Source organism: Momordica charantia, assembly GCF_013281855.1.
Source record: "Momordica charantia cultivar OHB3-1 chromosome 8 unlocalized genomic scaffold, Mcharantia_2.0 BLBB01000008.1, whole genome shotgun sequence".
In the NCBI taxonomy this organism is placed as follows: Eukaryota; Viridiplantae; Streptophyta; class Magnoliopsida; order Cucurbitales; family Cucurbitaceae; genus Momordica; species Momordica charantia.
Window position 1 is genome coordinate 27242033 of NW_028275166.1, and position 24601 is coordinate 27266633.

General features: G+C 34.6%; 1 long non-coding RNA gene across 4 annotated transcripts; it reads left to right on the forward strand.

Moving 5' to 3' along the window:
- The first annotated feature begins 10318 nt into the window (after positions 1-10318).
- On the forward strand, positions 10319-15801 carry LOC111013184 (uncharacterized). Of its 4 annotated transcripts, none has more exons than XR_002601652.2 (4): positions 10319-10659; positions 12231-12319; positions 14751-14820; positions 15560-15801. It is a non-coding gene; the product is annotated as an uncharacterized LOC111013184 (long non-coding RNA). The 4 variants fall into 4 exon arrangements; XR_002601651.2 differs by having other exon boundaries at positions 10320-10659; positions 12234-12319; XR_002601653.2 differs by lacking the exon at positions 12231-12319 and having other exon boundaries at positions 10328-10659; positions 14755-14820.
- Positions 15802-24601: the final 8800 nt, after the last annotated feature.

Sequence of the window (24601 nt, forward strand, 5' to 3'; positions counted from 1 at the left end):
GAATTCCCAAAGGATGTTGCGATGATCTGTCCAAAATGTTTGCTAAGTTCTGGTGGGGTTCTTCAGAAATGAAGAGGAAAATATATTGGAGAAGTTGGGATAAGCTATGTTTCCCAAAGGAGCTGGGCGGCTTGAATTTTATGGATTTAGAAGGCTTTAATCAAGCTCTACTTGCGAAACAAGTATGGCGTATGTTATCCTTTCCAGGTCTACTGATGACCAGGGTGATGAAAGCTCGATATTTTGCTGAATCCTCCATCCTGGATGCCGAAGTTGGGAAACACCTATCGTACGTATGGAGGAGTTGTATTTGGGGTCGGGAGCTATTAAACCATGGTCTGAGGAAGAGAGTGGCAACAGAGAGTCTATTTATGTTTTCAGGATAGATGATTGCCACGGGAAACCACCTTTAAGCCTATTTCTCAGCCTGGCTCTAACAACAATGCAAGGGTGGCAGATTTCATTAATCTAAACGAGGAATGGAATGTTAGTATGCTTCGTGAGGTTTTTTGCACGGCAGATGTCCAATGCATTTTGAAAATCCCTATTAGCCTATCAAATGTTCAGGATAACTAGGTTTGGCATTATGACAAGAAGGGGATCTATTCAGTGAAGAGTGGTTACAAGACATTTGTGAATGCTAAAATTTCTTCATCAGCTTCTAATTCAAACAGCAGGCAAAAGATATGGAAGAAACTATGGAATCTTTAGATTCCACCAAAAATAAAACACTTCATATGGAGGGCTATACATGATATTCTGCCTACTGATGTAATCTAATTAAGAAGGGAATGGATGTTACCTCATGTTGCCCAGTGTGTTTAGGCAAAACTAAGACTGCATCCCACCTTTTCTTTGAGTGTTCGAGATCTTGTGAAATCTGGAATAAATGTGTACCATCCCTAGATTTCAAATGGGTCGTTTTGCCTCATTTTGAAGACTCATGGTGGTGTTGCTGTGAACTACTATCTAAGGATGATCTAGGAATGGCTGCCACAGTATGTTGGTCTATCTGGAATGATAGAAATAAAAGAATTAAGAACGAGGTATGTTGGTAGCTTGATGCTAGATGTGTATGGATCCAAAATTTCATGGAAGCTTACCGGAGAATGCAGAATCGCCGTTCTGTCCAGCAAGCTGTGACATCGCCGATAAATTTGGCAATTCCAAGAGAGGAGCAAGATTGGGTTTGGGTTTTTACAGATGCCGCATGTTCAAAAGAGGCTTCATTGACGGGTCTAGGGGCGATTTATCGATCCAATTTGGGATCGATTACCCAGGCCATGGCGAAATGTTTGGCGTTGGGGCTCTCTCCTCTGCAAGCAGAGCTGTGTGCGACTAGAGAGGCAGTTTCTCAGGCATTAAGGATGAATATCATGCAATTGAAGGTGTTGTCGGATTGTCTGGAAGCGGTGCAGTTGTTAAGGAGTGGGGAAGACTTACGGAATGAGCTTGGAGTTTGGACAAGGGACATATTGAATCTTAGTAGATATTTTGAAGGTATTCGATTTCAACATGTTGGATGAGTGGAGAACAAGCAGGCAGATGCTATGGCAAGATATGCACTATCAACACGTTCTTCTGGAATTTGGGATAGGGCTTTTCCTGTACAGTTGATAAATGGGGGGAAGGTTCACTTGGTCATGTACATTAAAAAATCAAACCCCTTACCACAGAGGTTTTAATTTATTTTTTTAACTAAAAAAACGAATTTTGTTAAATTAAAACAAAAAAATAAAAACAATTTTTTATTTATTTCAAATTTAAAGAGATTCTTTAAAAGAAATATTTTTATTTCAAAATTTAACAAAATAAATCAAATTTATTTAAAACAAATTTATTCGTTGAGATTCTTTCCAACAACTATAATTAACAAACTTATTTTAAAAGATTTTACCTTTATTTATTTTCCTAAAACTTGAATTTTATAGTTTTCTTAAAAATATTTTTTTTCTTTTAAACATAGTTTTTACTAATTCAAAAAAATTTATTTTAAATATATTTGCAAAATCTTTACTCTTTTTCAAAAAGAAATTTACTTTAATAAAATGTTATTTTAAAACAAATTCATTTTTAGAAAAAAAAAAACCTTTTATTTATTTTGCATTTAAAAAAAACATGGCTTAAAACAAAATATTTCCTTTTTAAAATTAACTTTTATTTACCAAAAAGAAAAAAAAAACTATTTTTATAAAAAAAAGAAAATCATTTTATCAAAATCATTTACTATTTTTCAAAAACGTATTTAAAAAGTATAACTTTAAACCTTTTTGTTTTTTTAAGAAAATTTAATAGTACCTACCAGCAACGATCTATGAATCTATGAATCTTGTTTTCATCGGGTTTTGCTTGGTTGTGGAGGTTGTCAAAACCATTATAGCAGCCATTGATGGAGACAACACATCAGCAGTTAGCTAAAATTGCTCCATGATTCTTTGCTAAATTCATGCCTGATCTCTCTTAATTTGCCACTGACTTTTCTAACATACCCATCTTCCCTATAAGAAAATAATCCATTAGGAAATATGTACTCTGGTCAAATTCTCATGACCATTAAATACTTTCCTAGTTTATCCTTCATTTGTAACCGTGGAGATATGTTCCTTCACTGATTTATTTTTTCCTTTTGTACTGTCCATTCTTCTTTTGTGCAAACTACATAATAGCTAGGTTGCATAAGAAATGTATATTTTTTTCTCTTTTGAGGTGATATAGAACAATCACATTTTGAAGCATTTCTAGCAACATTTTATGGTATCAGAGCTTCTCTGCACAAAAGAAATCGATTTCTTATCTCCTCTTTTAACACTCATGGCCAATACTGAAACATCTCTCACTATTCAGATTTTTCACCAATGCTCCAGCCTAATTTCTATTAAGTTGAACTTCTCCAATTACTTGCTATGGAAATCACAAATTGTACCCCTCATCAGAAGCATGGGGATTGAACATCACTTGCTTGAAGATAGTGCTCCAAAACAAGAACTCACAGATAAGGAGGGAAAAGTGACTGTCAATCCCCAGTTCAGTATATGGGAGAATAATGATGGGCTGTTGACTTCATGGCTTTTGGGAACAATTACAGAAGAAGTTCTCTCTATGATGGAAGCAAATGATAGTGCCTATCAAGTCTGGAAATCACTTGAAGAACTCCTAACCATGACCAAGGAGAATGAAATCCATCTAAATGAATCCTTAGTCAGTTTAAGAAAGGGGAGTATGAGCATGGAAGACTACCTAAAGAGATTCAAGGGATTATGTGACAAACTTGCAGCTATGAAAAAGCCCCTTGATGACACAACCAAAGTCTTCCACCTTGCAAGGGGTTTGGGAGGTAAGTACAAAGATTTCAGAATTGCTATGATTTCCAAAGCCCCTTATCCATCTTACAATCAGTTCGTGCTAGCACTAAAGAATCATGAACTACAACTTACGGCTGAAGTTGAAGAAGAAAAATCACATTCTATGGACCAGAATCAAGCCTACTTTGGACAAAGAGGAAGAGGCCGTGGGAGAGGAAGAAATTACAACCAAAGAGGAAGAGTAGATCCAAGTGGACAAACTCAAATACAACATCAAAACATACAGTCTCCTACTCAACACAATTCAAGAAGCTATAATAGCTTAAATTCTAACCAAAAAGAAAGAATAGAGTGTCAGATATGTGGGAAATTCAACCATACAGCCCTTAAATGTTGGAATAGATTTGACCATTCATATCAGACTGAAGAAATACCGAGAGCTCTAGCTGCCTTAAGCATGAATGAAGTGACTGAGCCTACTCTGTTTGCAGACTCTGGAGCAACATCTCACATAGTTAATGACTCAGGTATGGTCTCTCACATCAAATCTTACAAAGGTATGGATAAATTGTATGTAGGTGATGGAAAAGGTTTGAATATCTCACACACTGGTTCATGTCTTGTTATTTTTCAAAACTTAAAGCTTGAAAATGTTCTTGTTGTTCCTGAAATAAAGAAGAATTTAATGTCCATTAGCAAGCTTACCTTGGATAATGATTGTCTAATTACTTTTGATGCTAATGGTTTTGTTATTAAGGACAAGCAGGGACAAATTTTGGGTAAATGACGTAAACAAGAAAGATTGTATGCTTTGAATGAGCAAAATCGGCAAGCTCATCAAGTTTTCTCTGCTGAAACAAGTTCAAATAAAGCCAATTACTCCATTTGGCACAAACGCATGGGGCACTTCAATGATCAAGCCTTGAGGCATCTTTTTGATTCTCATCTCTTAAACATTTCTAGTTGGGATAAGATTAAAACTATTTGTGACTATTGTCAAATGAGCAAAAGTTGTAAACTTTCATTCAAGCAAAACAATCATATCAATCATATCAGTAGTTATCCTCTTTATAAAGTTCATTGTGATCTTTGGGGACCTTCTCCTATTGTTTCTTGTCAAAATTTCAAATACTATGTTAGTTTTATCGATGATTTTTCCAGGTTTTGTTGGATTTATCCATTAAGGAAGAAGTCTGACTTCTTCTCATGCTTTCTCAAGTTCCAACAACTAGTGGAAAATCAATTTGAGAGAAAGATAAAGGTCTTTCAAAGTGACGGAGGAGGTGAGTTTACATCTTCAGCTCTCAAAAGTTGGTTTGAACAAAAAGGTATTTCTCATCAACTTTCTTGTCCTCACACTCCACAACAAAATGGAGTTGTTGAGAGAAAACATAGGCATATAGTAGAAACGGGGCTGACCCTTCTATTCCAATCTAAAGTACCTACAAAATATTGGGTAGATGCCTTTCTTACTGCCGTTTTCTTGATAAATCGCATGCCATCAAAGTCTCTTACTATGAAATCTCCTTTTTCTAAGCTCTTTAATAGGGAACCTGACTATAGTGGCATAAAGATTTTTGGTTGCAAGTGTTTTCCATATCTTAGAAACTACACAAAGAATAAACTTTCCAAAAGAACTTATCCGTGTGTATTTATTGGATATAGTCCCATTCACAAGGGATATCGATGCTTAGATCCTATGTCGAACAAGGTATATATATCAAGGCATGTGGTATTTGATGAAAACATTTTTCCCTTTGAAAGAACAAATGTTACTAACTGTGAAAACACAGATCCTCTTGTTGTTACAGAATTTTCAGGACTTGAGGAATGGAACAACCCTGCAAAAGAGCACTACAATAATTCCAAAAAGAATATTGAAAGTAAAGATACTGCCGCAAAGGAAAAATCTCCAATCAGAAAATTTTCTTTAGAAGAGACTAGTGAAGTCCATTCCAATCAACAAGAAAACTACACAATAGAAACTTCACAAGACTACAAACCAGAAAATTCACAAGGCAATACACAAAAAAGTCAATCAAGCAATGAAAATCCAGCCCAAATGTCAAGTCTACTACATGAACCTCAAACAGAAGAGGACAACTTGTTGCAAATGGCTACAAACTTCCAATCTGACAAAAATCTACAACTACTTGACTCACATCAGGTATCAACACTTCCTAATATAAGTAACAGCCTTTATATTGACCTACCTTATTCTTTTGCAGGTACACCTAATCTCAACTCAATCATTGGATCATCTGGAGAAAATAATGTTTAAAATACAAGCACGCATCCGATGATAACCAAAAGAAAATTGAATAATAATCTGCTCCTTAACTCCAACCTACATCAGGAAACACAAAGTCAGAAAGACACCAATCACCACCAACATGCTCTCATAAGCTCAAATCATGATGTAGAACCAAAACACTATAAGGCAGCCCTAAAAATTCCTCATTGGAAGTCTGCTATGGAGGAAGAAATGCAGGCACTTCAAGAAAACAACACTTGGAATTTGGTACCTTCGCCACCACACATCAATATAGTTGGATCAAAGTGGATATTCAAAACTAAACTAAAGGAGGATGAAATAATTGAACGTTACAAGGCAAGATTGGTCGCTCAAGGATACTCTCAGATAAAAGGAGTGAACTACGAAGAAACTTTTAGTCCTGTAATCAAGCCAACAACAATTCGGCTCATCCTTGCACTGGCAGTGACCTTCAACTGGCCCTTGCAACAACTAGATGTCAAAAATGCATTTCTCCACGGCTTTCTCAAGGAAGAAGTCTACATGTCTCAACCACCTGGATTTCAAGTTCTAGAAAAACCACACTTCGTATGCAAGCTCAACCGATCCTTATATGGTCTGAAACAGGCACCTAGGGCCTGGTTTGAGAGATTATCTCAATTCCTCCTTCACATTGGCTTTATCTGCTCGCACTCTGATCCCTCTTTTTTTATATATAGAGATGACAATGTACTCACTCTCATGCTTGTGTATGTGGATGATATAATTATGACAGGGTCAAGCTCAAAGCATGTTGAAGAACTCATGTCACAGCTAGGATCCGAATTTTCTCTAAAGAACCTTGGCCCCTTACACTATTTCCTTGGCATAGAGGTACACCAAACTAACACTGATCTCATGCTATCACAAAGAAAATATGCCAAGGAAATACTAAATAAAGCAAGAATGTCTGAAGCCTCACAACTTAGCACACCCATGTCAACCTCCACTTCAAGCTCCTCAAACGACAATGAGAAAATTGATGCAACTCAATGCAGAAGTTTAGTGGGATCTTTGCAATACCTAACACTCACAAGGCCAGACATCACATTTGCTGTTAACAAAGCCTGTCAACATCTACATGATCCCAAACAAAAGGACCTAAATATGGTCAAGCATATCCTAAGATACCTAAAGGGCACTCTAAGGTATGGAATATCTTTTTATAAAAATAGTTCACTAAATCTCTATGCTTTCTGTGATGCAGATTGGGGAGGCTGTCCTGACACAAGAAGAAGCACCTCAGGATGTTGCATTTTCTTAGGCTCAAATTGCATCTTTTGGAGCTCCAAGAAACAAACTATAGTAGCTAGATCAAGTTTTGAAGCCGAATATCGTGCCATGGCAACTACAGCAGCTGACTTGACTTGGATCACATTCATACTAAAAGATATTGGAGTCAAGCTATCCAAACCACCTCAATTGATGTGTGACAACATGAGTGCTCTACATATGGCCAAAAATCCAGTGTTTCATGCTAGAACAAAGCACATAGAGATGGATTACCATTTTGTTCGAGAAAAGGTGTGCCTTGGACTCCTAACAACTAGTTTTGTTCCATCCAAAGACCAACTAGCGGATATATTTACTAAACCTCTACAAAAAGCAACATTTAAAAACTTGAGAACCAAGCTGGGCATCCGTGAAACTCCCTTCAGCTTGAGGAAGAATGTCAAAACCATTATAGTAGCAGCCATTGATGGAGACAACACAGGAGCAGTTATCTCCATCAATGGCTGCTGCTATAATGGTTTTGACAGAGGTCACCGAGGCTTTGCATGGGTTGGTCGTGTATGCTCGCCGGTCCTGCTGGATGAGTTACTGGAGTTTATTGTAGAGAGAGAAATAGGGAGTGGTGAGAGATAGAAGATGAAGAAGAAGGTGACCCTTTTTTTAAAGAGAAATAAAACTAAATTTTTCTAAGGGTCTAGTACTTCCCTTTCTCTGTTGCGTGTTCTCTGTGTCTGTCCTTTAAATACACAAAAAAAAAAAAAATAATAGTAACGTGAGTCAAGTAAAACAAGGAAGGGAAACGTAGGGAATGACACCTGTAGAACCTTGACCAAGAAAAAATCAAAGGGAGAAAAAAAAACTGTTAATATCAAAAGTTTAAAATAAAATCTTTATTTTTACATTTGTAATTTTATTAATAAAATCAAAATCTTTAAAATAAAACCTTTTTTTTTAATTTAAATTAAAACTTTAGCTTATAAACAATAATAAAGTAATCTTTTTTTAATGAAGATATTTAAAAAAATAATAATAAATAAAAAATAATTAAAAATTAGCTGGACCAATAATGGTGTCTACATTGATCATAGTAGTAAGATGATTAAATGCAGAAAGTGTGTAAATTTTAATTTCAAAGGATAAATTCATACAAATCGGCTACGGTCATAAAAAAAATGAACATAGTATCTATACCTATCAGAAGACATAACAGGCGCATGTCGTCATAGATCAGTATGCACTAACATAAATGGAGCAGTAGCTCGTGAACTAGATAGAGGTAGAGGCAGACCATGAGATTTATCGTATTTGCATGCTTCACAAAAGTTGACTCATTAGCTTTCATGGACAGATTACAACGTTTAGTTAAACTTCTAAAAACTTGAGAAGACGGATGTCCAAGTCGACGATGTCAAACGTCTTTGATACCACAACATTTATACTACTACATGATTTGGGAAGAGACACAGAACAAATAGTTTTATTAGCAGCCAACTCCAAGCCACAGTCAACTGGAGTCGAAGTACTCCCAGTGACTACTCCAACTCTATTGAGGCGGTAAAGTCTATCTCTAAGAGCCCCTTTTAGCACTACCTTGCCCGAACGTATATCCTTCACAAGATAAGAATCAGCATGAAATTTAAGGTATACGTTATTGTCTTTAGCGAGTTTGGACACGCTAACTAGATTTTTAGCTATGTTAGGTATGCACAACACATTTTCAAGCATGATCAACTTACCGTCAGAAACTAAACAGGATTTACCAACATGAGATATTTTTAATTTATCGCTATTACCTACTGCAACTCTTTCCATACCTCCATATTCAGTAGGTTGAACCATACTGTTGTAGTCCGTGGTGACGTGATTTGAAGCACCACTATCCACATACCAATTCGGGTCTACCACTGTTTCTGGATTGGCCAAAAAAGAATTGTTATTTTGGGTTGCTGTGAACGCATAAGATGTACCTTGTCTAGGGTTGTTGTTGTTAACCCCCTTGTTAGAGTCGTCGTTGAAGTTTTACTCTTGACTTTGTGTATTGTTCCTGTACTCGTTATCAAATCGATGGTAGCACGCTAGTGCTGAATGTCTAGGTTTACCACACACTTGACAAATTTTCCGACTATTGTCATTGTTCCACTGTCCTCTACCTCGATTCGACCACCTCCCGACTGTTGTTGAATGGTGGCCGAGAGTTTTGATTTGGACATTGATTTCTACCACTTACATTTCTGCTACTATTATCCATATTCACTACTGTATTTTTATGAGAATTCTGAAGTTCTAACATCTTCTCGAATACCAATAATTCGTCTTGCATTTCAGACCACGAAATGCCTCTTTTTCCTTGGATCGTTGCTACCACATGATTATACTCTTCATCTAATCCTAGTAAAACTTGAGAAATCAAAGATCGAGTGGGTACGAGACTTCTAGCTTGACCCAAATTGTCTGCATGACACAGCATAACACCTAAAAAATCAGTTGAAAGAACCTTTTCGCGGTTGAAATACCTGACAGAGATAATATTCTTCCACCTGAGACTGTACTTCAAAGAGTTCTTGTATGGCAGCCCATAAATCACGAGCATTTTCATACCCCATCACCTGTGTTGCAACTTCTAGAGTCATAGAATTGTACAACCAGCCAAGAAGTAGTTGGTCGGTAGTTACCCATGACTAATATAGTGGATTGACGGCTGCTTCCGTTGCTATAGACGAACTATATGGTGCAGATGTGCTCATTTGGCTTGTTTCCATATTACCAATCGACTGTTGCACAAACATAGGCGAGCATGGGTGCTCGTCGGAGATGTGGCTCTCTAGTTTGTAACTTCGTAGTATGGGTAGGGCTAGGTTTTTCCACAACAAGTAATTGCTTCTATCTAGTTTTTATGGCGATTTGGTTGATTGAGTGGTGGGCTGCTAAAGGTGGGGTGGGTAGAAGTGTTGGAGGAGGCGTTGACCATTACAGCTCTATACTAAGTAAACATTTCACAAGAGGAAGTTTCACACTGAAGGTATGAAGGTAAGATGTTTGTATTTGTTTTCACTTTATTATTATGATGGTACTCAAAGGTCATATTTGTACAAAAGTGTATCCTAATTTTAGAAGAAAAATAATCTAAACTTAACAAAAATATTGTAACAAAAATGCACAACAACTTTTAACAATAGATCTTCTTGATTTGACTATGACTAGGTGTGTGGCTTCAACTTTCTTGCGGAAGTTACGTTAACAATTAATTGGGTGTTGTATATCCATCATCTTGCTTCTCTATTCGATCTCATTTGCACATCAGTGGTAAAATAATAACGTAGTTAATTTCTCTTGCAAAAAAGGTCATCAATAGTGTTTATCTTCGTGTTTCTGGTTGCACTCTTTCCCCCACTACAAGAAATATACCTTTTTATAGCTTTTTAATATAGCATTTTTAAATTTAGGATATGAAAGGTAAATAAAACAGCGGAGGGAAAATTTAAAAACACGGGCCACAAATTTTTTCAATGTTTCCGCGTCAAAATTTGTTAGCGTCACTAATTTCTATTCCTCATTTTTCATCTTCTCGTGAAAAGCCAAACAAAAACAAAAGCCCTTGTGAGACATTGTGTGGTCGCCCCTTCTATCCTTGCTCTAGATCTGCACGCCACATCGCTGCCTCCAGACTTTCCTTCAACATCTGCACGCTACCGCCGTCACCGGCACCTATATCGTCGTGTTCACGAAGTTGCTCCTCTTCATTCACTTTTGTCGGTTCTCCAATTTTTGACGTTGTCGCTGTCAGGTTCACGCTGCTGTATCTGCTGTCAGACTCCTCTTCATTTCCTTGAGGTTCGTTTCGCTATTTTTATACTTCTACTACTAATCATCGCCTATGTTGCTCTTTTATTCCCCGATTTTAGATTTGTTTTTTTGATTGGAGTTTCCAGATGATGGGGGTATGTCTGTCCAGTTGGTGTTCTGATTTTTCTACTTCGTGGTTTTTCTGCTTTGTGTTTTATGATTTTTAAGAGGTGGAAGGTTTCTCTCAGCGTGGGTGATTGATTGGGTTGTTTGTGGGTTGGAGTGTTCTGCTCCCTTAAGCTTCGGTGTTTATCCATCATTCACAAAATAAATTCTATATTTGCAATCTCCATGCTTCAATCTAACTTGAGATTCCTATATTTTTAATGTGCTCCTTTGGTCTCTATTTTATGACTAAATTTAGAAATATCTAAACTTCAAAAAAAAATTATAACATTAACGATGGACAATAGTATTAGAAACACATTGTTCGGTTGTGATAAATAAGTTTAATAATAAAATATATTTTCGAGAGATTTCTCCACGAATAAGAGATAATTTGTAATAAGTGATTTCTTTTAAGATCAATATGCATTCTGTACATTGTCGATCTTTTACCAGATTCAACAAATAAGGCACCATCAGAATAATAAGATTATGGCAAAAAGAAGACAAAGATTTTGTTATATATGTAAGGTTGAAGGATGACAAATCATAGAGATAAAGGAGGGGAAATAACATTATTAAGAAAATAGAGACTCAGGCTTAGGGATTCTGAAATTTGTATGAGCAAAATGAGGGCCAACACAAAACAGTCGGTTGAGGAATCTGAATAGCTAAACCAAACCAAAACCAAAACCAACTGAAACCATGATTAGACACCCAAGATATGACCAAGTTAAAAAAAAAAGTGCAACAACTTATTCGATTCTCTTTCTACCATAGCACCAACCAATTAATACAATCAAACTTATATAAGCCCATAATTTTATGGGTGGCTGTGTTGAAGGTAGCCACCGAATTAAAACCAAGCCAATTGAAGAATATGATTTGTTAAATTTTCATCGACAGAGGTTTGTCTATTTATTTGTTTGGTAATTTATGGTTTTGGATTATTTGGATTTGACTTTGGCTTCAGCTCTGGCTTTGTGATTTCTATGATGCTCACGAAGACAGAAGAATTCCATAATTGACTTTGGCTTCTATAGGGTTCATTGAGAGAATGGATATGGAGCTCTATTTCATGTCATTTTGAAAACCAAAACCTTAAATATATTTCATATCTAGTAAAGTTCCACTAGCAAACGATTACTCATGCAATAAAACAATATAATTTCATTCATACTTAATGCCATCACATACATTTAGCAAAAAGGAAATTTTTAAATATTAATGACTATGCCTAGTACAAACTTTTAAGGATTCCAGACAGACAATACACCAATTCTAGTAATCAATCATAAGTTCAACAATGGATTGAAATGTAAAAAAAGTCAAAAAAGCAAATCCCATTGACCATATAGTTTCCAAGTGATGATGCTATGAACTATTTGATGAGATGATTGGATTGCTTTACTGTTCATTCCTTTCAATAATGGGAGCTCTTATTATTCTTACAGCAGGGCATCACAAATCTTGTCTTTGAAGTTTTTGTTGGTGTAGCAAAAATTCTTTACCGCAAGTGTACGAGTCAAACTTTAATAAAGTGGTAAGTCAAATACCGATATCATCTTCTGGATTGGGTTTCTAGATCACTCAAATACCACAGATACAATCGATCAATTTTATTTAGAGAATCAAAATCAAATTGGAAAATATAATCAAAGGAAATAAACATGCAATAACAAAGATAAAAACAATGGAGAGAAAGGTCCTAGGGAATTGATTTCACCTATTGAATATATGAACCAACTACTTAATTAATCAAGATTGAACGAATTATTAATTCTATAGGCCAAGAACTCTCAAATCTCAACTGTCTCTCCCGAGCGCAAGCTAATTCTCCTTACCAATTATGAAACCAATATCTCTATCTAGTTTCTATAACAAGTAAAGGCTTTATTGAACAAGTCTTTTAATGACCTCTAAAGAACTTTTAAATCTCCCGATCTTAAAATCTCTTTAGTTATGCATCCTAGTTGTAACTCTAAACCTCCTCTCTCGAGCGTAAGATTTCAAGTCTAAAATCAATCAAGCTATGACCAGTAGATTAGAGAAGCACAAGTAGAACATCCATAAACATTCAATCGAGAAAACTAAACAATCAATGCATAAAGTTCAATGGCTACATCAATCCTTAATATAAGAGGTTTAGCTTCTCATATTCAATGGAAAACAATAAAATCACAATGAGAAGTCCATAACAAAACTAGAAAAACCAAGGGAAAGGAGAAGAAACTATGTTCCGCGTGTCAATCGTCCGTTCCTGAAGTGACCTCCACGATCTCGAGCCTTGAAAATCACTTTTCTAAGGTCTCCTTGCCCTCCAAATTGGCCAAAAGGCAAACTGCCAAAAAACCTCTCCCCAACTCCTCCATTTCGGCAACTGCACAACCCTATTTTTTATAAAAAGTTGTCGCAGCAGCGCCATGGCGCTACACTATTCACAAAACGCAAAATTTAAACTTCGGAGCGCTGTGGCGCTCTAGGCCAGCGCCGTGGTGCTATCTTCTCGGGTTTTTTGCTCCAAATCTTGTTGTTATTCATCTTGGTCACTTTGATTCCGATTTTTCTCTCATTTTGACCCAAATAAGTCTCGTTTCCTCCCGATACTTTATTCTTGTAAAATATATCTTATGTGCTTAAATTTGTCATGAAGAAACGAAAACTAACAAATAATTTCAATATAAATCTCATGAAATGTAGCTCACAAAGTGTGCTATCAGTTGGTCATGACCATCTTGAAAATATGCATTAATGAATCTATAAGATATCAACTTTGCCTTGTTCGACTAATGAAATTGAAAAGTTTGTTGCATGTGTGAACCAATGGAAATATATTGGTGCATGAGTTGTTGACAATGATTGAATTTTTTTCTTTTTCTTGACACTTCAATCCTTCTTCTATTAGGCCACCTTGGAGTATTAGTTAAGCATTTGAAGTCTTCTAAAACCTTAGATACTCGGACAGAAAATAATGAAGATCGGTCTCGAGTCGCTTAGATGAATCAGAGTTACTCAACTTTTTCTTAACAAAGAGTCATAATACTATACCCTAATTTACCTTTTTCTTGAAAAATAGTATAGTTTGAATATTTTTAGTCAATGTAGATGAATGAAACGATTTATTTGAAGAAAGGATTAGGTTGCATATGGGCTTAGTTTTGTGGGTGTAGCTAGTTGTAGTTTGCTGATGAATCTTTTCTGTTTGTTAATGTTATATATAGGTGTTGGAGGTCCTTTCCTCTCTGGAAAAACAAATCAACTTGATTTCTAAGAAGTAATTTATAATTATTTCTAATGTGTAAAAATTGTCCCACTAACACTAGCATCTAAAGTTTCATGAAAACCACCATCAATTAAGTTTGGTTGTGTCATAACGGGATAGATGAAGGTTTTAGTTTCATGGCTTTCAGCAATTTGTGAGGCTTTAAGAATTTGTATGCAATTGTGGTTCATGGGTGCAAGAATCTATATATAAATCGTTCAAATGTCACCTTGTGCAATTTGATGAATGTTGGGTTCAATTTTGGAAACGATTTCTTTGCTACTATCATGGGATTTGTCTGTTGTCATGAGTTATTTGTTTGTTGTCACGAGCCTTAGCTATTGTCATATGCGAGTCATTTAAATTTGTTTGTGGTCATGTGTCTTAGCTACTGTTTGGGTTTTTTCGAATCTAATTGTCTTATCCTTCTAGATTTGTCATTTTTCACGTCAAAATTGCATAGGAAATTATTTTTTTAAGCCCATGGTACAAGTTTATTGAGCAAATAATCTATTTGGTCCAAAAAATCAATAACAGGAACAATCATATTTGCCTACATTTATCTTTATCCTAAAATTCTTGTTTATTTATTCACAAAATTTTCATGCAATGATTTCAGTTATGTTTCTATTTTTTCACTTTAAACTTTTGAGTTTTTACTTGCGGTTTTGTCTAATTTTCTTATCGCTGCATCTTTGGTGTGTTTTCAAAGACAGTTGGAAGAATTGAAGCAACACAAGGATGATGATCTTCCTAAAGTTCAAGTAGTGAAGAACCAAAGGGTATGTCAATATTTCTGTGCTTCAATTTCATGTTCTACTTATGAGATTCATTTTTAAGTGTAATGGAATAAATTGGTTGAAGTTATATTTGGTTTTCAAAAATTCCTGGTTGGTCTAAGCTTGTAAGAATATTTCCTTTCTGATTTTAGGCTTTTTGGGACAGAAATCTTGAGTTGAGATTTTTGCTTCAAAAGGCTTCTCTGGTTCAAATAGATTGTCAAAGGTCTCTATGCAGCAAACTACAATTCCTGAAATCTATTCTTTTATATTGCTGAGTAAAAATTTTGTTCAAAATAGTCTTTGATTAGGTAATTTCAAACAGGTAGGAATTATTATGGAACTAATTCCAAGGATTAGGTAATTTGAAATGTATTTGAAGGTACTTCTACCTACCAGGGTTTTCATATTGAAATGTGTCAAGTCTTGTGGGTGTCTTCGTGGACTTATTTAGTTACTTGTGTATTATTAGCAAGTTTAAGCTTATTATTCGGATGTTTGGGTAGTTTTTAGAGCTTAGCTAACCTTTCAAATTGACTCGCATCCTTGCTTTCTTGTCTTTCTTTGGGGATTAGAAACGACGTGTATTGAAAAAGTTTTGGATAGTACAATTGCATGACTATTGATTACATTTCTTAGGTTTACTTATGTTCATGTGTCATGTAATGGTGAATATTGTTATTTATTTCGCTATTGGTATTTAATTACAATTTTTTTATGTTTTCTTGAAATGTTTTTGTAGGTGAATGAAATGATACCAGTGCATATGGATCAAAGATTGCAACTCATTTTCTACTCCATATTGCTTTATTCTTCAGAACTTGGTGAAAATTTTGTAATTTTGTGAACTAATAGTTGGGAATTATTTTCCGTAAATTTATATAAAACATTGTTTATCTAATAATGAATGCTTTATTTTGTGATGTAATTGATAATAAAACTTCATTTATCTAAAGGATGTGAGGGTATATTTAATGTGTCAAAGTTAGTGATTTTCTATGTTTATTTAACTAACTAGTTTTGAAGTAAATTTGATTGAACTACACATAGTCTACATAGCAAAAGCTAAATGATATTAAGAAGTCGACCATGATAATTATAGCAATGGAAAAAAAAAGTATAGAAATATATAATAATGCAATATAAAAGCTATATATACATAATATAGTAGCGTAAATAAAAAGCTATTATAAGTTTAAGATAGCATATAAGAACTATTAATAGTCCTATGATAGCACTAAAACAAAATTGAAGATAACACAAAAAAATGAGCTATCGTAGGTTCAAGATAACACAACAAAAGAGCTATTATATGTTTGAGGTAGCAAAAAACAAAGAGCTATATAAACATATAATAGCGTTAAATTAGAACGCTATTAAATGTTTTCATAGCAACGTAAATATGTAATAATTTTTTTATTTATTATAGCGTTAGTTATAGTCCATGAAAAACGCTATCAAAAGTCATGGAATTTTAATAGCATCGACTGTCACGACCCTCCAAAAACGCTATAAAAAGTCTTTTATAGCGTTTGTTCACGAGCTACCGTATCCACTTTTTCTTGTAGTGCCCTTTGGTTGTTTGTCTTGCTTGAAGATGAACGATTTCAAAAATATATCGATGTAGCCAATTTGACTTTATCTCCTATTATTTAATTGAGGTGATTTTTATGTAAAAAAAAAAAAAAAGTCTATGTATTGAATTATAATGGTTATGGATTAAGTTAACTTAGTAACTATTTCGTTTTTTATATGATTTTTTATTAATAATTTTTGAAAAACATAGTTTTTTGGTAATTCACTCAATTTTTTAATATTTTGAAAAACAAAATTCAAAATACATTTTAAAAACCCAAAAAACTAATTTTTAGAAACATATTGATTTTTTTCCTTCAAAATTTCACTTCTTTTTCCCCTCCTCACTTATGTTTCTTTTTCCCCTCTTCACTCTCTCCAAAAAAAAATCTCTCTCTTGCAGATGTAGACCCAAGGAGGGCCAGACAAATTTAATAAAATAATTATCTTTCTTTTGTCAATATAACATTTCGATCCATTTTAGTTTTTAAATTTAAAAAACCATACGTTCGTCGTGGAACTTTTAAAATGTCCATATAGTCGTCTCTATAAATTAAAAAAAAAAAAAAATTTTGGTATTACTATTATTCTACAACTTTAAATCTACCCACCCAATATCTCCTTTTGCTAACTCATGCAGCTCCAATCTCCATGCCATCACATTAATCGACAAGTTTATTTATTTATTTATTTTTTTTATTTTTAACCGAACTAGTCAGATCTGTGTTTCAATTTATAGCCATTTCAAAATCAAACTTATTAGGAAAAAAAATCAAATAATCAAACTCAAATATTAATTTTATTATCAGGTCATGTACATTTATTATGAGCAAATTTTTACATTCATCAACAATGAAGGTAGAATTGAAAGACGTTCAAATATAACCAATTAAATTAAAACTATTTAAACAATAATGACTAAATTAAAAGGAAAAACATGTACATATAAACGTTAAGAATTAAAACATAAATTTAGTCAAATATCTTCAAAAGATTAAGTGAGAAAATTATATATTTAGTGTTTTTTTTAAGAAATCTATTTAACGTTTTTATATATAAAGAAACTTTGAAACATAGAGAAAGAAAACATGGGATCTGAGATAGATTTTTGAATAGATTAAGTTCGTAGAATTCAGATACAACTTTATTCTTATAGGAGAGCGAAACATGAAATATAGATTCTAGGCCGTCAATCTAAGTAAATTCAATCGGTTAAGACACCTATCTCTGCTCCACCCCATACGTTGTACTGAAAAAAAAGCATATGTTCTATGCGCAGCTAGCCACGGTGGGTATGGTAGCCTTGCATTGTCGAGCAATTGCCCTAGCACCGGAGGAATTGATATAATCTTTCAACGATGGATCGTTGAGGTACTTACAATAGCATGGTTCGTGCTCCTTCAGCTTTGCGCAACAATTCCGTGACGGCGGTTGTGAGAATAAGAAAGCAGACGCACATGGCCCAGTGAGCTCCGCAGGGTCGCAAGTCACGGCAGCTGCCAAATGAGTTCTGATGATGAGAACAGCCATCGCGAAAAGAAAAACACTTGTTGTAGAACTTTTCTTCATTATTTTTGTAACTTGGGAGGATAATTTGTTATGTGGAAGGGAAAAGAAAGTAAAGAGGAATGTGTGTTTGCTGATGCTTTCAACCAAGCTATTTATAATATAAGGACGGTTCGTTTCGTGGGAGTCTAAGATTTATGTTGGACGGACATCTCGATTTCGATGTTTGTTTTACGGGAACGTAGGATATTCAGTAAACTTGAGATGTCCGAGTATCCTAAGATGCCATATGGAGAAATCTTACCAGTTTTAGATGTCCTTTTGAAACAATGAGTTTCCAAGATTCCACTAACAGCCTCCCATCTTTACATTTTTGCCCAACATTTTTTTCCATATATATTTCTTTCCTCAAAAAAATTCTTTATTTTTTATTTTTAAATTTATAATTTAAATAAATTAATTTACTCACCATCGTCTAATAAACAATTTTATACAATTAAGTATATTTATGTACATGTAAAATAAACTGCAATTAAATTATATAATATCTACATTTATTTTTAATATTTTAAATGAATTATATTATTAATAATATTTATTATCATAAATATATAATTTTAAAGCAACAATTTTTTTTATAAACGACATAACTATGATATTTTTTCTCTTTAAAATAAATATAATATGATGGTATGATAAATAAATTTCACTCAAGATAACATCAATTATATGATTGTCTTTTTTGAAAAAAAATATTAAAATCTATTCTACAAAATAACATATAAAAAAGTAAAATATTAAATTAATTATAATAAATAGATTTATAAATTATATGAATATTCGTAAGTGTGTTTTTGGAACATTCTACGTTAATAAATTTTTTTAAAACAAACGTGGTTATTCAAATATCTCCAATATTTTTATAAATAATGATATTGGGCATCTACATTTCGAAAAAACACACGGTCCCTAAATATGTTTATAGATAAATAGAAAAAATTACAAGTAATTTAACATATACTTTCCTCTGATTCAAAAGTCATGCGAGCAGAATAGTAGGCGCAAAAATTACCTGTGCCATGAGCACCAAAGTTTTAGACTTAAAATTTAATAATTAGAAGAGATAAATGGGACAACGTGTGCACAAAATTTACCACCCTTTCTATTCCTTTTCCCACTTTTCATTTTTCAATGCCCTCTTGCTTGTTTGACTTTAGGAGCATTTAATTCGAGTTAATTTTCATTTATTAATATTTCGACTATGGCCTTTACGACTCAAAAAATGTCGACTATGCTATTTAAAGAATTAATTAAATATTTTTTATTTTACCAACAAAATATTAATTATAGTAATAGAGATTATTGTCCTTATCTATGTACATGGATCACTTCATTATCTAACCAACAATATGAGACTTTATTTGCATTTCTTGGACTTCAGGATAAGTGCAATCATTTTTAAGTTGCTTAGAGCGGGGTAAAACTATAGTCTGATCAGGATATTAACTAAGATACTTTTGTTATATGCCTTATACTCAATTGAAAAAATCATAATATATATTGTGTGGGCTCTATTAAAAGATGCCATGAAGTTTCTTTTAAGGCTAAAAATATCAAGACTCCCAATCTTTTAGTAAATTTTTAATTTGGTCTTCGGTCCTTTAAAAAGTTTACCCCTAATTTATTAAAAATAATCAAATATAAAAAATGAAGGTTAAAATATTACTTTGGTCACTGCCATTTAATTTATTTCAGTTCATATATTCTGAAAATATTTATTTTGGTTTCTACACATTTAAATTTTTGTTTATTTTTGTCTCTGTGCTGTGAAAATGTTTATTTCGGTTCCGGGGTAGATTTATGCAGCTACTTAAATCTGCTTTTTTTTCCTCATCTTCATCCTTCGGACTCTCATATTCCTTTTCTCATTTTTTTTCAATTTATTTATTTATTTTTACGTACAGATCTAAGCCCTAGTAATTTCTTTCCAATTCAAAGGAGATTTAAGGTATGATCTTCTACATAAAATAGCTCTTTTATCCTGTACTCCAATAATAACAATAATAATAATTATTATTATTTTAAAAAATAGCTCTTCTATCTTAAATTGAATTACTTTTAGATTCATGCATATTGTTGATGCTAATTTATGAGTGAGGTCCATACGTAGGTGTTGTTAAGGATCCCACATTGATAAAAGAAGAGACTTAACAATGATTTATAATAGACATGAGCTACTCCTCTAATTGCCAATTAGTTTTGAGATGGAACCCATGAATATTAATATGGTATCAGAGCGGGAGGTCCTATGTTCGAACCCATAGTATAATTTCCACTTGTTGGGTCTTGATTAATACCATATAAAGGAAATCAAATAATACCAAATAACTTAAGCTTTTGAAACTATTCTTAACATGGTATCAGAGCCACGACTTGGAAAGGGGGAAAATCAATTGTGGAAATCACAAACTCTTCCACTGATAAGAAGTCTGGGGATTGAGCACCATTTGAAATCTGAAAATATTTATGAAGAGTTCACCATCGACAAAGAGACAAATCCACAGTTCACTCAATGGACGAACAATGATGGACTTCTTGTCTCTTGGCTTCTTGGCACAATATCTGAAGATATCCTTGCAATGATAGAAAGTACTGAAACAGCGCAACAAGTTTGGTCATCCTTGGAAGAGCAATTGCTCACCATGAGCAAAGAAAATGAAATTCACCTAAATGAAACTTTACTCACCTTGAAAAAGGGCAGCCTCACCGTGGATGAATACCTAAAGAAGATCAAGAGCATATGCGAGAAGAAACCAGTAGACGATCTTACAAAGGTGTTCCACATTGCTAGAGGACTTGGGAGCAATTATCAAGGATTCAAAACAGCCATGTTATCCAAAGCTCCATACCCCACCTACAATGAGTTTGTTCTACTCTCAAAGGACATGAAGTAATGTTAAAATCTGCACTAGAAGAGGAAAGACTCACACAACCAAACCATGAACAAGCATTCTACTCTCAAAGAGGTAGATTTAGAGGTAAAGGAAGATATTTTTCTTCGAGAGGAAGGGGTTTTCCTCAAGGTAGATCATCAACATCACCCAATTTCATAAACATCCCTACTACAGTGGACACCATCCCTTCTGCTAGAGTTACTGATTTCAAGAGGCAGAACACTAAAATCAACCAAGATCAAGGTATGCCCAACTCTATTGTTCACAAAATTGAAAAACTAATATGTCAAATTTGTGGCAAAGGGAATCATACTGCATTGGATTGTTGGAACCGCTTTGATCACTCATATCAATCGGAAGAAATACCTAAGGCCCTTGCTGCTATAAATCTCAATGAAGGCGTTGATCCATTGATATATGCTGATTCCGGAGCCACTTCCCTCATGGTAAATGATCCAGGTAAGATCTCTCATCTACAACCTTATAAAGGACTAGATAAAATATACGTGGGTAATGGAAATCAGCTTGAAATTTCTCATATTGGACAAAGAAAGATAACTTCAGAAAACCATGAACTATCTCTTAAAAATGTTTTGGTAGTGCCTGAAATTAAAAAGAATTTATTGTCAATCAGCAAACTAACACATGATAATGATTGCTCTATCACTTTTTTTGCTGATTGGTTTGTTGTGATGAATCAACAGGGACAAATACTTGCTAGAGGCACGAGGACAGCAGGTTTGTATGCACTTGAGGAACAACATCCAGAGAAGTTTGAAGCTTATGTGGCTGATATAGTTAAAAATAAAGCTTCCCATTCTATTTGCATAAGAGAATGGGACATTTGAATGAAAAATACTTAAAATCATTGTATGCTCAACAACTTGTTGATATTTCTAGTTGGACTAAAGTAGACACTGTTTGCATTGCATGTCAAATAAGTAAGAGCTGTAAGTTGAGTTTTCAATCAAATATGAATTTATGCAAAGCTCCATTAGATAAAGTGCATTGTGACCTATGGGCCCCGCCCCTATAGCCTCCTTTCAGAATTATAAATATTTTGTTAGCTTTGTGGATGATTATTCTAGATTCACATGGATTTATCCCTTGAAAAGAAAATCTGAGTTTATATCTTGTTTTAAGAAGTTCAAACTAATGATTGAAAATCAAGTGGATAGGAAAATAAAGATCTTTCAAAGCGATGGTGGAGGAGAATTTACTTCATTTGAACTCAAAAGTCTTCTAGAACAAAGTGGAATAGTACAACAACTCTCTTGTCCTCATACTCCCCAACAGAATAGAATGGTGGAGAGGAAGCATCGGCATGTAGTCGAAACAGGTTTGGCTCTTCTATTTCAATCAAATGTACCTTTGAAGTATTGGGTGGATAGCTTTCTCACTGCCACTTTTCTTATTAATCGAATGCCAAGCCAATCTCTTGATAATGAAACACCTTTTCAACGACTCTTCAAGAGGCCACCCAAATACGATGGGATTAAGATATTTGGATGTCGATGCTTCCCCTACCTAAGGAACTATAGTAAAAATAAATTCTCTAAAAGAACTTATCCATGTGTATTTATAGGATATAGCCCAATTCATAAAGGATATAGATGTTTAGATACTAGCAATAATAGAGTTTATATTTCTAGACATGTTATCTTTGATGAATCTTGCTTCCCTTACATCAATAACACATCACACACAAATCACACCAACTCCTTGGAAGTCACTGATTTTGTAGGACTAGAAGAGTGGAAGAATCCCACAAAAATAGTAGAAGACACCACGAAGACAGCAAGCTTCACAATTCATCCTAATGCAGAGATTAATAAAGTCACAACGGCACCTTTGAGAAGAAATTTTATGTATGAAAACGAGGAGTTTCTGGAGGAAGGACGAAACAATACCCCAAATGTTGATCAAGACCAACACGATTTTGAATTGGGGACTAATAATGACTCAATACAACATTCTCTGGGTGAAAACCTACAACCAACTCAAGTTGAGGAAAGAAGTCAAGTTACTGATAGTCACTCCAACATGTTCCAGCAACCTCAAATTGAGGACAGACACCTCAATGGTCTGAATGAAATTACAACAATTGACTTGCACCAAGAACAAGCAGATATTGAAATCTCAACTGAATCGCCAATTGTCATGGAAAATATACAAAGAAGTGAATGCAGGAATCCACAACAGTCCAAGTCACAGGGAGATTATGAAAATTCTATGCCTCTTAACTTTAATGAACTACCTGATATTAGCAATGAGTTGTCTATTGAATTAAATATTTCTTCTGCAGGGAATATCCGAGACAACAACGAATGTAGAAACCTTACAGAAACTCAGTCATCACATCCTATGGTTACAAGACAAAAACTCAATAAGGACCCCTCCATTGACCCAATCTTGCATCAAGATGTTCAACAACTAAAGACTACCCATCGAAAAGTAACCTACCTAACACTTAACCCAGCTGTAGAACCAAAGGGGTACAAGACTGCACTACAAATTCCACATTGGAAGGCAGCCATGGAGGAAGAAATGACAGCACTCCATCAAAACAACACTTGGTCCCTTGTTCCAAGACTGGAACACGTCAATATTATAGGGTCAAGATGGATTTTCAAGACAAAATTAAAGGAGGATGGAACTATTGAACGTTATAAGGCACGACTAGTTGCTCAAGGATACACACAAGTTGAAGGTCTGGACTATGAAGAAACATTTAGCCCTGTCGTCAAGCTCACAACTATCCGAATAGTCATTGCAGTAGCCTTAAGCTTGGATTGGTCCTTAAGACAATTAGACGTAAAAAATGCATTCTTGCATGGAATTCTGAAGGAAACTATCTACATGGCTCAGCCACCAGGATTTGAACACCCACAACTACCAAATTATGTGTGCAAGCTCCACAAGTCGCTTTATGGCCTCAAACAAGCTCCGAGAGCTTGGTTTGAAAGACTATCCCAATATCTCTTACACATTGGGTTCATATGCTCTCGATCGGATCCTTCACTCTTTATTTATAAGAATCATTCCATCACCTTAATTATGTTAATCTATGTTGATGATATATTACTTACTGGAAATGACACTAATTCGATCAATGATCTTATTGTCAGGCTAGGTACGGAGTTTGCCATCAAGGATCTTGGACCCCTCAATTACTTCTTGGGTCTGGAAGTACAACAAACAGCCGGTGGACTCTTTTTGTCCCAAAGCAAATATGCAAGAGAGATCTTAGCTAAGAACAACATGCTCAACATATCTCACTTCAACACTCCAATGACTGTCTCTACATCTCAATTCCCCAATGACCAAGAGCCTGTAGATGCAACAACATATAGGAGAATTGTGGGGTCATTACAATATTTGACTTTAACTAGACCAGACATCACCCAGGCTGTCAATAAAGTGTGTCAGCAACTACAAAATCCAACAATGCAACACATGAGAGCAGTGAAGCGTATCCTTCGATATATAAAAGGGACCATTGAATGTGGTATGCATTTTCATACGGGAAGCTTATTTAACCTCTATGGTTTTTGTGATTCAGATTGGGGAGGATGCCCAAATACTCGAAGAAACACAACAGGATTTTGCATCTTCCTTGGAGCAAACTGCATATCTTGGACTTCCAAAAAGCAGCCCACAGTAGCAAGGTCAAGTTCAGAGGCCGAATATAGAGCAATGACATGTACAACTGCTGAAATCACTTGGATCTCCTTCATCCTTAGAGACAT